The 14,545-nt window shown below is 47.1% G+C and overlaps 1 protein-coding gene across 1 annotated transcript in view; it reads right to left on the bottom strand.

The window, feature by feature from the left end:
• Positions 1-14,280, bottom strand: part of LOC139331125 (bifunctional heparan sulfate N-deacetylase/N-sulfotransferase 1-like) — a 40,401-nt gene extending 26,121 nt beyond the window's left edge. Inside the window, exon 1 of the mRNA XM_070962458.1 lies at positions 14,149-14,280. The gene's annotated coding sequence lies outside the window, so the exon portion shown is untranslated. The remainder of the gene's footprint in view (positions 1-14,148) is intronic.
• Positions 14,281-14,545: the final 265 nt, after the last annotated feature.

Genomic DNA, 14,545 nt, shown 5'->3' with positions numbered 1-14,545 from the left:
ATGAAACATAATGGTGGTCGGAAAGGCGTTCTGTGCTTTTCCGAACAAAAGTGTTCTAATCCAGCTTCTTTCGCTTCGCTTTCTCAATAAGAGACACCTGAACATTGGCTGCAAGTGCGTTCAAACAGGTGCTGTTGCAGCATCCACTGGTTTTAGAAATTGTACTCGCGGACGCGCACGCACAACAACAAAGCAAAACAACATCCATCAGATGAGCGCCGAACTGACAGCGACCATGTTTTGGGAGCACCCTGTTTATAGTCCCAGACTCGCGCCGCTGCTCAGTGAGCGGGCTCCTTTGTTCATTAATTGATTGGCCTCCCCTGCTGGGCCTCAGTAACTAGGTTACACAGATCCATGAAAAGAAGAGGACTGGCCCCCCCGGTGAAAGGCGGAGGATAGATAGACGACTCCAGGGCAGGAATCTGAGTGTTAATATAACTAATGGAGTGAGGAGGACGACAGTAACTTTATTGAAATCACCCTCATCTAATTAGAGCGAGCAGCTGATGAGAGCGGAGAGGGACGGTGAGGAAGGCTGGATTCCATTACGCCAGGGTGAAGTCACTGTCGTTTCAACTGAATGGCCTGCGGAAAGGTGAAGTGACGGCTGTGCGAGAGACAGCCTGACGTTCGTAACCAAGCTGTCATGAACAGCTCTCACAGTCACGCTCACTGGAACTTATGACATCGCATCACTTTGCTTACCATCACTGTGTTTTGCCAGTGTAATGGAAGCAGGTTAGGTGACGCCAAGGTCACGGGACGTCTTCACTGGGCCTCCAGGTCCACGCCACGTGGCGAGGCAAACAGACTTCTGAGACAAGAGGAAAGGATCAGCAGCTAGAAAGGATGTACTGCCTCTGCTGCAAAGCGAGGCAGCCATTTTACTCATTAGTCCAATTAATCCTTCTCTTTTCCTCATAATGAGGTTAGAAATGAACAGAATCCGGTAGATTGTCCTTAAGAAGTTCCTGAAATAGCAGTGAAATTACAAACGTAACAATCAGCGGTAGATCCAGTTTCCTCATCTCATCCTGTTTATTTCATATTGTCAAACTGTTTATGCACAGAAGGATTACTGACACTCCAGGGAGCTCATCACTGGCTGATTATATCCAGTGTGTGTGAGCAAAAAACTATTTTGTCAATTAGTTCTTGGTCAGAAAACAAGCAACTGAAGAGCTTTTACGCAGTGGAAGAAAACTGGCGCCCTGCCGTCAGCAACACGAGTGGGCTGACCTCAAGCCACCACGTCCAACGAAACCACAACCACGAACCACTGTCACAACAAGAGGTTAAAGACGGGCCGTTTGGGGGAAGTCTGCTTTTTTCCCCCTTTGTGCTGCAGAATGGATATACAGTAAATCCTCCAGGTTGAAACTGGGTGTTTACAAAGCAATAATTAACACAAAGGAATAAATACATAGTCGAATACAATCAGCGCTTCCAAAAGGACCGCTGTGACTCTAAATTCAGATTTAAAGAGGCATGAAAACCTCAGTGCAAACAGTAAATATCTCAGCCAGCTCTGCAGACGGAGACATGCTGGGCCCTCCCTGTCGGCACGGGGCACAACAGCTGAACCAACGGAGGGTCTGCATCTGCCCCACATACCTCAGAGGATACAAGTTTCCACCGCGCACTTTATCCCTCAGGTGACAGGACTGAGCTCCCTCCACCGACACAGATGGAGCGGGCGGGCGGGGGCAAACGGTGACACCGTCAGCCTGATGGATATGGGCAGTGTGTGTGTGTGTGTGCTAATGGTGGTCAATATGGGAGGGGGGATGAGCGGTGTGGATGTCATTGGCAATAGGTCAGAATCCAAAGCTAAATCAAACGAGGCCTCGGGCAGCCTTTAGGAAAAAAAAAAAGATCAAAGTATGACTCTGCAAAAATGTTTTGCTGGCACAGTACTTCTCAACCCAAGCGGTGTGTGACAGCTCGCAACATAATCTTAATGTATTATTTGACCCTCCCATCCCAGAGCGATGGGAGCCACGATGCATTACGAGCTCCAGGGAGGCCCGAGACCCTGAGCGGCAGAACAGTTGACCACTCCTCACAAGAGACAACTCCTGGGTCACATGAGGACGGCGCAGTGGAGATGAGGTTAATATTACTGACAGCAGTAGCCAGAGGGAGGGAGACAGAGGAGCAGAGGAGCGAAAAGGGAAACAGAAATCCAAAGCATTTCACTCGTATTCCTTCAGACTCCAAATTACCTACTCTGCAAATTGCGAGGCAAGAGCAGCGCAACCCAACCCCTCCCCCCCCGACAGCCCCGCTAATGGTGTTGTCTTTAAAACCTTTATCACTAATTCATTACTTCTGATTTTCCTGCAGCAAGGGTTGAAGCTTTGTCTTCTGCCTAATTGAGAGCCAGTGGCTTCAGGCCCTGATCAGTCAAACCTACTAACAGCTTTCCTCGGGGGAGAATGAAGTCAAAAACAGCATTATTGTACCGCGAGGTCATTTGCTATGTGTGCAACTTCAAATTACTTTAATTTTAGACTCTCCGAAGACGGTGATTTGTGGAGTGGGCGAAATGTCGGGCGGTAATGAATGTTGAGGTTTCCCCCAGTTGTACCTTGTCAGAAAGTGCTGTCATTAAACAGAGCAACATTCAAAGAATACGCTGCATATTCAAGACGGGGTTTTGAAGTAACGTTCAGCACCCATTCAGTCAGTTAAAAAAAAAAACTTTCAAAGGAGGGGAAAAAAAAAGCCATTTTCTTTTTCGGCACCACTTCCGCTCCACCTCGCTTCAACCCCACCTCTCCCCTCCACACATGGAAGCCTACACAAGTCTAATTAGCTGTGTCGTATCCCTTGATGACTCCGCCATTTCCTCTCGCTGGGAAGATTAACCACCACAACACCAATATCAGCCTCCGCGTCAACACAATTAGGTGAAGAGTGAAATGTGAGGCGTGTCAACACATCTCCCCGGCTTCATTAAGGCACGCAACTTGACAAGAGACAGGCCGCTGCGTCTGCAGGTTGAGAACGCGCCGAGCAGGTGTACTTAGCAACCCAGACGGTCGCCATGGGATGTGGTTAGAGCTGGTCCCAGGTAGTACAATATGGCCAGGTTTATTGTTGGAGGCAGAGCTTCTAAAAAGAGCTAAAAGGCCACTTTTACTTTTACACAATTACAGACAGACTCCTGTTGATCAGAGTGGAGCAGTGGCGACCACAGTGTGTAAAAATGATGAAAAAAATCTACTTTCTCATACATATTTTTCATTTAATTTAGCCAAGTTCTGATAACCTTTGTAAGGGTATATGAATCTTTCAGATCAGGGTTAGACCTTTAAACTGTATGCAAGTGATTAGATCAGTCAGTGAAAGTCCAATATGATTATGCCAATGCTGCCACAGCCGACATGACTGGAATGAAGATGTGGCTTTACTCGGTCAGGCTTAGAGGTGAGAGTCGACAAAATCCTCAAAGAGAAGAGGAAAAAAGCTCATTCTGCTTCACCGTCCCGCCAATCTGCGAGCTTTCGAGCATGTACGAGTTTTCAGTTCTGTTTTAAGGTGAATGTCAAATCAGAGAGTGCCAAGTCAGTCTTTCCATGTCATCCAACTCCTTCCCAAGTTGTCTCAGGAGGCTGAAACTCAATACAGAAGCATCCGTACAGTCTAACATGGAGCTGCTGAAGACAATCCATTGTTTCAGATTGTTTCCAGATGCTGTAGTCTGGACTTTAAACTGTTGCATTTTCTGGCCACAGTTTGTCATTCTTCTCGTCAATCTCTGAGCTTCCTATTAGTTCCCGTCAGCCAAGCCACCACCCAAATCCATCCTCAGTGAGCAAGTGAATTTCTGGGGCCTTTGGGTACATTTGTCTTCTGTTCTGTTACAAGAAATATTTCAACAACTACCGGAAATTATTGCTCATGTACACAACCCAGGAAGAATCCACAGTTCCCCACGGTCCACATGCTGTTTAATAAACAGTTTGTTTATGCCAAGAATACGATCCTAAAAGAACAGAGTATTTGTCATTTCAAGGATTTTTATTTTTGGCAGCTTAATCATCTAAACTACATATGAGGAAGCTAAAATGTAAAAAACAGAAAAGATCTTTAGCTGCATACATATTCCACCACAATCAACATATTACAAAATAAGACCGGTTGTACGAATGATGTCATTAAATAAAGGCCTAATTTGAGCTGCAGCCCTTCATTAAACATCAAAACACAGAACTGGAACCTTTTAGAACTCATTAACTAACAAGACGTACATAAACTACACTCGACAGCAGTTCAGTGTGACCCAGTCATATCTGCTGACGCCATTTTCTTTACATCCTAAAGAATATATTACACATTGTGTCAGAAAACGCTGAAATGATCAGTGAAGAAAAGCTGATGATGGCAACTATCTTTACAGCTGATAACTAGAATTGTTCTTAAAAGGTCATTTTTCAAGAAAAATTCCCGAACATTTGCTCATTCCAGCTTTTTAACTGTGAAGATTTTCTGCTTTTCTTTGACACACGTGAAAGTAAGTTGAACACTTTTAGGTTTTGGACAGTTGATTGGATGTCACCAAGAAATCCACTTGGGCTCTGGGAACATGATTTCATAATGAAAATGAATAATTGGAAAAATGATGATCAGGTGAACAAATCATCAAAATAACTGTTAGTTGCAGCAACGGTATTAAATCTTTTTTATCATGATCAGAAACATAAAAATGCTTTTCTTCCCCTTCCAAATGTTAATGTAAATTTGAATAGTGTATACACAATATCAGAATTTAGACCGGTTAAAAAAACGGCTTTCAATGCCACAGCACAAAGACAAAAAGGCACAAAGAATTATTATTAATCCCGGTTGTTTCCTAATTTCCTAATTAAGGGAAAAAGCAACACTTCCGACTTAGTGATTACACCTGTAACGTATACTGTCTAGAACAAAATACTCACTGTTCCATAAGAAATGGCAGACTTGATATAAAGTTTGTTCCTTAAAGCACCGAAGAGTTCAATCTAAATATATGCAGCAAAGGGCTCCAAAGTCCCATCAAAGCATCCATCCATCTATACGGGAAATCTACGCTTTCTCCCACGTATTGTTTTTCAGCAAAGTCGCTGTGACAACACAAAGCCCTGCCGTGTGCTGTGATGTTAACAAAAATATCCGGGTCGGCCGTCAAAAGTTGATGCTGCTGAATCCTTGCGTGACGTTTTCATTTAGGCCTTCAGACCACCTAAAAGGGTTCCTGGCAGGGAAAACTCCTCTTCACTGCATGAAGAATAGATGCGGACAGGAAGACAAGAGATATCCTTATGACTGGATATATGCTGTCAGATGACATTAGAGCACACAGCAGATATTTACAGCTTTCTGGAAACATCTGTGGGCTCACAGAGGCCTGTCAGGAAGGCAGGGTAAACAACATGCTTACTAGCATCTCACACCCCCATGCTAGCCGAGCTGTCAATCACATGAATCAAGCTAGTGGCTGCGAGTCAGATGTGGATGAAAGGAGGCTGCTGGTACGACAGCCCGGCGAGCGGCAGCACCACATGAGCAAAAAATATATAAATAAATGTAAAAAAAATACGGCAATTAATTGCAAAAGACAAAGTAGAGAGTTTAAGCCTCAAAGAAACAAACAAAAACATGACAAATGCTCGGCTAATTGAGATGTTTTTGCTCAAAGCGCTGCAGCAGATCATTTAGTGATAGCTTGAGCAGCGAGTTCAAAAATAATGCAAGAGAAGAAAAAAAAAAAGAGAGGGAGATGAGCAATCTGCCACTGAACACAAGCGTACAGAACAGAGCGGAGAAGAAAACACGCGGAGGGGAAAACAAGGGAGCCAGAACAGAGGAAATCTAACAAAAGACAACAGAACATCGTCGGAACACAGTGGAGCCGAGCACAACACACCAGAACAGGCTGTAATTGTGTTGTGCGGGACTGACCCCAGCGCATCCCAGCAGGCATTGCATGATGAATGGGCCTGGCGATGACTACATCCCACATCCCTCCTCCTCCTCCTCCTCCTCCTCACGTGCTCTTTTCTCTCCCTCTCTTCTCTGTCGCCACTATTAGCCCTCCTTCTGTCCCTGCCTTTGCTCCCTCCTTTCCCCAAAACCACACTCTATTCAGCTGTTGCCATCCCACAAGATTAATTTGCATTCAGTGCACTTAGTCCTCGTATTGTGCTCTGACACAATGACATATTACAGTGCACGGCACACCTATTAAACATATAGTCTGGCTTAAGGGACGATGCCTCTTCTGCGAGATGGTTATGATAGAGTACAAATGTGCAGGACGAGAAGCAGGAGGGTACAGCTTGATCGGTAACGAACGCGGAGAGCCTCTGACACACGAGTCACGGCGGAATCATTACAGGAACAGTTAGATAACCTCGATTAATGATTCACTAGACCCAAACTAATAAACTGGGTCAGATTGTGTTAGCGGTGGTAGCAAGAGAGCAGAGAGACCTTCAGGTTAGGCTGCGTGAGAACAGAGAACAGAGAACAGCGGCGGCGAGAGCGAAAAAAAGAAAATTAAAAAACCGACAGAGGTGTTGGTGTTACTCTTCTATAGACCCTGAGGAAAGAGACAGTAATGCATAGGAAATGGGCTTTTTCCTCCAGCTTTCTTTGCTCCTGCTCTCCCTCTACTGTTCCATCGTGCCCACGTCCAAGGGGAGCAAATTTAATTTGCGACACCGTCTCTAGCCATCACCCTTTGTGCCTGGGGACAAACGAAATGGATTCTGGAATTTAAAAAGATGAGTGAAATAAAGAAATAAAACGGGGCACTCAGGAGAAGGCGCCAGAGACAATAGCACAGAGGGTGGCAGGGAGAAATGAGAGCAGAGTCTGATGGGGGGGGTGGGGGCGCGGGGGGACAGGAAGCTGGGAGAGCGCTATGTAGGCCAGATATTAACTGTATGGTTATCATAAACCAGCTCAGAGACCTGGCCATCTGGGGAGGCCACGAGGTTACTCAAACAATCAGATCGCGGTGCCGATAGCAGCCACTGCTGACGGGACGACGTCTGAACGTGGAGGTGGCTTGGGGGTTAACAAGCCATTACTTCACCCTAGTGTGCTCCCTGGGGAGACGCAGCATGGGGCTGTGGCGGCAGTATATGTGAGTGTGTGTGTCTTCTCAGAGCCCACAGCCCACCTTTGGGCTGCTACTCAACAAAAGGGAGCTCAGAGGAGTGACATCACCACAGAGACTAAGCCTGTGCACGGGAGGCGAGTGGGAGACAAGGGCGTGGAGGATGGAGACTGGGGAGGCTGTGGACTATGTGGGAGTCACATTACTCCCCTCCAGCTCTTCTCTACCTGTCACATAAGCACTTTGAGGACTCAACAGTAAAAGCCAGAGTCTTGACAACTTCAAACGGCTGCTTTGCTGGGGTAGATCAGAGGCAACGGAGGGATAAAGGCGAGAATAAAGGAAGAAAGAGGAATCTAAAAAGCACCAGGCCTGCTCACCGTGTAGCCTCAACATTGTGTCGTGGGATGTCTTGAATTTCATTATCAGATTCTTGACTTGACTTTATCCACTGCTCAGTCCCACAGTAGTTGAAAAAAAATGGAGGAGGGGGCTCCACCCCGGCCCATTGAGAGCCAATGAGCTCTGGTTGAGCTGCAGCAAAGAGTTGGGGGCCATTACAGAGAGCAAACAAACACAGACCTCTGGCCAGGCGCACACACAGCCCAGCCCCGACACCTGTGTCCCATTCACCAAACATATCCGGCCACTTAACACTTCACAGAAGGGGTGGGGTGGTGTTTGTGTTTGCAGGCTTGCATGCCCCACTATGGTTCCTTTAGTTTAGCTTCTTTACCCAAACAGCCTGCGAGCCTCTCTGTGAGGACCAATTGCTCGCGGCTGTAGCACATCCCGCTGAGAGCAGCCAGCCGTTACACCACCTGACCGTCACCACTGACCCCGTTCAAAGCTGCACCCTCTGAATAAAACTGGCCCAAACCTGACAAAACAAAGCTCATTCATCCTGCTGCCATTTGCAGTCTCCAGCCGTCCCTCTGTCTAGGTGCCACAGCTGCATCTGGACTGACCTTGGGGTTGCCAACACCTGTCCTGCGCAGACAGGGACAGGGGTGCGCACACACACACACAAGCGCGCACACACACACCACCCAGGATGGATGAGAGACAGCAGGCTGGGCAGACACGGCACTGCCTCGGATCAGTGGAGGGGTACACTTGAAGCTGCCAGCAGCTAAACCTCGGGTCGGCACCATTACAATTCTTTCCACCTCACCAATTTAAAATGGAGAAGAGGTATGCCATCAGCTGCGGCCAGTTTGTTACGCTGGATTCTAAATGCCGCAATACAATTTAATGAATTGAAATGGAGATGACCCATAGCCCTGGCAATGCACTCATAGTTTCCACCCAAAGATTAAGCTAGATAGCTGGCCTGAGCTGGTTAGATGTAGCTGAGGACGTCCGCATGCCGCAATGCTTTGTTTGCAGCGGAGCCAAATGCACTCACAGATGGGAGCCGACTGGACACCAGATGACTTGCTGTGGTGTGGTGGCGTGGTCTGCTCTGAGGCTAAGAGATTGGGGGGGGGGGCACCGAGCACCAGATGCCCTTCTAAAGTTTACTAGGCTCTGCCGTCCTGGTGGGATGTCACGATGCTCGGGCCTGGTCTGATCGGGCATCAGGATGACGAACGGAGAGGCCGCCTCGCAGATGTGCCTGTTTTGATGTTGCACTGTTGTCCGAGCTAACAACAGTCTCTATCATCACAGGCTAACAAAGGAAAACTGAAACCTCTATGTGACCTTGTGTAGGTGTTCGCTCACTCTCCTACAATATCAGTGCTCATCATGACAGCACTGTAAACACAAACTCTAGTTGGTAAACACTGAACAACGTCTTCCTGACAGCATTGGGTCACAGCTGTGACCTCGTTTAAGCTTCAGGAAGAACAGTCAAACAGTGCGAGCACAGACAGCTGCAACTGCTAACAAGATACGGACACGGACGATTGACTTAGTTGTCTGTTAATAGGTACACATAACTAAAATCAATGCACTTTAATACAACAGCTCCGCACTGACTCCTACTTCATGAAAGTTATAATGTTCAGTTTTGGTCTTAACTGTTTTAGAGAGATGCTGATTCAACTTTACGATCATTTTAGAGGCTGCAGTCTGTGTTGCTGCTGAATCGGGAAAGGTGTTTCCAGTGTTTTGTCCACCCCACTTATATCAGTTTCTTAGTTCTGGTGGGTGTACTGAATAATCTGACAACTGAGTGTACTGTTTTGACAAGTGTTGATATGATACTGATCATATCAACACTGCACACACTGTATAATCATGGTTTGGAGTATTCTGCATTCAACATTACATTCGGGCGTGTTGTCTCAGTGGGAAACATGTACAGTTTACACTTTCCACTTATGTACTACACACACGTTGTATACTATGTACAGCAACATGGCGTACAACTTGAGGCATGCGTGACTGTGGCGGTAAACATCACTTCTATGGTAGGTGAGAGTATGTGTGTGGTATCTGTAGTGCAGGCAGACCCATCCGAGGCCACCAGACAACTGGGTAAACACACAGACACCCCCCCTCGCCTCCACCTGTCTGCCCTGCATGCTCACATCAGTGAGCTTTTACCACCAAGCCATAGGTCCACTGATGTAAGGCTAATGTCAAACATTTAGACAAAGTGACAGAGTCATTTACACTGGCAGAACAGTATTCATCACAGATTTCTTGTTCTCCCGAAATAGTACAAAACCTTGACCCCAATACAACATGCTCCAATTTTCTCAATATAAACGCTACATGTGTCCCAGTGCCATGGAAAGCAACACAGACGGACGTCTTTAAGCCAGAGTCTGAAAAGGAGCCTTACGAGTGGCTAAACGGACAAAGGAGAGAAAAAAATCTAATCGTATCTGATGACTGATAGCACTTATGATGAGGACGGGGTTGGAATATCCCGCAGAGAAGTAGTGCGTTCCCATTACTGCATCTCTCCATCTCTCGAAATGGCTTCATTAACAGGCGAGTGCAGAGAGCTCCCTAGCCGAGTGTATGAATGCTCTGTACCCCGAGGGTCCGCCGGAATGGCTGAGGTGAAGTCCATTAACACTCGACAGCTTGTTTTTTGACCACTAAATAAAACAGGGTATTTTTCTGTGTCTGCAGTATAAATAGCCTTTAGCTGAGGAGCTGCTGAGCACAAATTTCTGGGGTTGAAAAACTCCACTCCAAGAATTAAATCAAGCTCATGGACCGGGCCGCTTCATGCTGCACCGTCACAGGTGTCTGTCTAGACTCAGGTGAGGCTGCAAAATCCCCAATGAAGCGCAATGTCGCACAGTTGTCAGAAACCCACGGAAAGAAGAAAACGGCTTCATGCCATAACTTGTCTGGAGAGCGGCTGAGCAGGATCTGCTGACTTTTTGGTTATTTGTCAGAAGCCATTTAAGTGCTAGTCCTCATTCAGTTCAACTACCTTTCTGGGCCTCATCAGCACACAGTGGAGTATAATTTACCAAAGACAACTGAACGGTTTTCCTCAGAGTGTCACCTAAATGCCTAAAGTGATGTAAATGTCTGTATTTAAACAGCGGTGAGTGGGCGTGGGGGGTGTGATAAGGAGAGGAGCTATAAAAACCACACTGTCTTTGGCTGGGGACAAATCCATATCTCACATAACCTGTCCTGCTCTTCTGGCATACTTCCCGATCCCTCCAGCAACCAGAGCTGGCTACCTCTGAGCCTATGACATAGCTCTTACTTTCCCAGCACTTACTCTCCAATCATGTGTCATCTGATGAAACGCTACACCCTAGTCACCATTATTCGTCTGGACACAGGAGCCTCTGGAATGTATCGGATTCCTGCCTCGGGGGGTAAGCACCTTGGAAACATGGTCTTACCTCCACCGGCTCGCCTCTCCCACTTTTCCTCCCTCCCTTCTCCCTCTCCCTCTCTGTCCCGTCGTCTATCTTTCCATTCAGCAAAATTCCACTGGAGGCCTGCTTGATTTACACTGCCTCGTTGCCCATCTGACATGCGCTCACATTTTTGACGTACGACTTCACAATAGAAGGACATGTGAGGGACAGTTTAGAGTTTCGTGGCTGTTTTCCTGCTGCCTCCTTTGTGCAGAAGTCCCAAAATCACAATGAATTTTAGCATTTTCCACAAATGATGCTCGGCTGCCATGCCTTCCATGCTTGAGAGCGAGCACTGGGGCTCAACATGAAATTCAAATTAGAAAACTATTTTGTCCTCAATGGTACAACCACTCTCAACCTATCTCCCCTCTCCAGAGAGCAACAGTTACGCCGTGCAGTACTCAGGCTTGTATTGAGTATCTCTGAGTCACTGGCCTGCGTAATTCAGTCTAGGGAATTATGACAGTGGAAAATCATTTCCCTGGGCCGGGGACAGAAGGCCATGGCTAATCGTTCAGTAATCTGATCTGCCTGCATACTGTAGTCAGCCGCACCGCTAGCCTAGCCAGCCAGTCACACATGTGGACACCCCCAGTGCCTGCCAACTATCTGATGGAGGCGAGCACTATTCAAAAACAACTCTCCAGGTTTTCCTGAGGATTACAGATGCTATCGGATCATTTGCTAATACTCGGTTGTGCTGTGCTGTTTGAAATGTATTTACTCTGCTCTCGCTCTCCAATACCCCTCACGATATCAGGGCCTAAGCCAGAAAATGCCACAGCCACATTCCAGGTGGAAAACGGCACTTCAATATAAACCACTCTGCAGGTTACAGTGGTAGAGCCTGCCTCATGCGTTCTGGCACATTAATCAAAAAGTTTGATTTAACGAGGAAGCATCTGAGCTTGTCTGTCAAACAGCGGGCTATTTTGGGTGCACGTCCAATTGTAGATTCCAGTAGAGCCAGTGGTGTTGTAGTAATATATGAATAAGTACCATAGGGAGCAGTACTGTGGCACAAAGCAGTGCTTATGCCCAGCAGAGAGGGTCGGGGAGACTTGAGTTTTGGAAAGATGCCTGGCTTCAGCCCCACTCTAAAGAGAGGTCTGCACCCCACACACTGAGTGTGGATACAAGGGCCACTGACATGGAAAAATACAAGAGCTGGCATGTTGTTGGGCACTGCAGTTCCCAACAGTTTACTTGCATTGAATTAAATGCGATGGTATATTTACTGCAGTACAATTACACTTACATCCTCCTCTAGGTGGAGATAAGTAGCAATAAAGCAGTCGAAGCCATGATTGATAAGTCGCGACATTCTTCCTCTTCGTCCCCATTCAAGCCTAAAATCTAAAATGACGAATCGTCTGTGATCATGTCTCGTTCTTGATAAACGGCCAAACTCTGCTCGGTGACGTGATCTGTCATACTGCGTGATGCCTACAGTATTTTAGCAACCTCCGTGTGTAGGCATTGTAACCCAGTCGCAGTGTTTCACAGGCATATATCTAAGTGAAGAGAGGCTGATATATGATCAAATGGCTGCGGCAGCAGTGGCAGCCTTCATCAACTGAAAGCGCTAGATCACAGCATGTTTGGCAGCCAGTGGGAGCAGTCAGATGGAGGGTTAGAACAACCAGACAAACAGTTGGCACAGATAAACAGAACGCAACTTAAGATTCAGCTCTCCACAAATTTGACAAACAAATGACAGCAACCACACATTTTTTAATCTAATCCGCAAATGGAATAAGCCCTACATTTTATTTTATTTTATTTTTTTACAAACGACGAATGGGACGTGATAAACAACACATGGCTTGGAAATAGCCAAAGTGTGAAGCATTGGTCAAATAAATCTCATGACACATAAAACCAGAAGGACAGCACTTTTCAGTCACAGGAATGTCTTCTGCAGCTGAGACGAAATGCAGGGAAAGTCCTTCTGACTTTGCCAAATACATTCAGAGCGTGAGTCATTCTCCTTTAGTAATCTCTTACTCACTATAGGTGCACACTTGCACGCGCACACACCCCAAGGCCACAGATTTCAGGCAGGTCTGGACTGCCCCTTTTTGCTCCAGAACGAAGTGTTTATAGTATTTAATAGATGGTGCTATCTCGGCGGAGACAGACATTTGCTCCATCTTACACAACAAGGGTAACAAAGCAGCTTCACACAGTGAAGGCAGATCTCAGATCAGAGAGGACACTGCATCGCTGGTGCATTGTGTAAACAGCTGTTATGGCACATACAAACAACATATGAACACACTTCATGCATGTCTTTGTCGTCAGTGCAGCCCTACTTTTTAAAAACTCAAACTTCAGAATGATTTCGTCAAGTCGGCATGATCCTGTCTGTTTATCTTTAAGGGATAAAGTAGTTTTGAAACCGCACAATGTTCGGAACAATGATCCCGCAGATGAGTCCTACAGGTCGCCACACAACAGCCAGTGTCATAACACAGAGGCTGCAATCAGCGCTCGTAATTAACCCAAGTTCCCAGAAATCATTTGGACAAATGGAGTAGCGTTGAAACAGCCGCTGCGTACCCGTGGTGGTCTTTTCTGCCCCTCTGTCACGTGCAGTGCTATTAGATTAGGGGGCAGACGGTCCACTCGAGCTTTCATTCGAATTTGCACACAAAAATCGTGTGGCCTTTTCATCGCGGGAGGCTCGTTACAGAGCCCCGTTTGTGGCTACGCTGTTGCAGATTTGTTAAAGCTAACTTGAGGTTGAGCATTTGATGGAGCTCTGTCCGCCGCAGCTGCCACAAAGTTACACAAACAAGTTAGTCGCTTGTCGCTCGTTCCGGGCTGCATTATGGTGTCCGGCTGGATAAAGGAATTCCGATATTAAATCACAGAGCAGCCGGGACACAGCTCTCTGTTTGCCTGAGCACAAACTTCGACCCGACCCGCTTTGAAAAACGCACACACATAACGTTAGCTTCCTTTCTGTGCTGCCAATACGGACGAGCCGAAAGCCACACCGAGCCCCCGCTCCGCCGCCGGGGCTTTTATGTTCCCAGCCAGGCCGAAAGACTGGCCTCATTCTCCGTCTGCGCCAGACAGCGTTCACTAGCCTGGCCTGGGAGACCGAGCGGCGGGGCTCTCGGTCGTCTATCAAACATGTGCGAAAACACCGCGACGAGACTTGTTTCGTGTCGGTGTACTCACCTCGTCGGGGTGGATGTGAGACGGCGCTGGCTTGCTGAAACGAATGCGGCTTTGAGGCACGCTGGGCGCATGTCGTCGTCGTCGTCGTCGTCTCGGTTTGCTGTCGGCCGTAATGTGGAAGCGGCACAGCGGACTCGGCTGGGAGAAATCGGGAAATCTGAGAATGCCTCTCTCTTTCTGCGGCTCCGTGCACCGGCAGTGGCCCATAACTGTCGACAGGAGGCGCCAGCACTGCACTTTTTTTGTCTCTTGATATGCGCATACATGCAAACTACACAACTCCTCAAAGAAATCAGTGCGATCACACTCCTGCAGGATCTTACCTGCACTCTTGCTCATCAGCACTGACATAGCGGCCTTGATGTACTGTGTGGAAATATATTAATTGCCCTGTGAT

Source organism: Chaetodon trifascialis, chromosome 5 (genome assembly GCF_039877785.1).
Source record: "Chaetodon trifascialis isolate fChaTrf1 chromosome 5, fChaTrf1.hap1, whole genome shotgun sequence".
In the NCBI taxonomy this organism is placed as follows: Eukaryota; Metazoa; Chordata; class Actinopteri; order Chaetodontiformes; family Chaetodontidae; genus Chaetodon; species Chaetodon trifascialis.
This window is presented reverse-complemented; position numbering and strand designations above follow the sequence as displayed.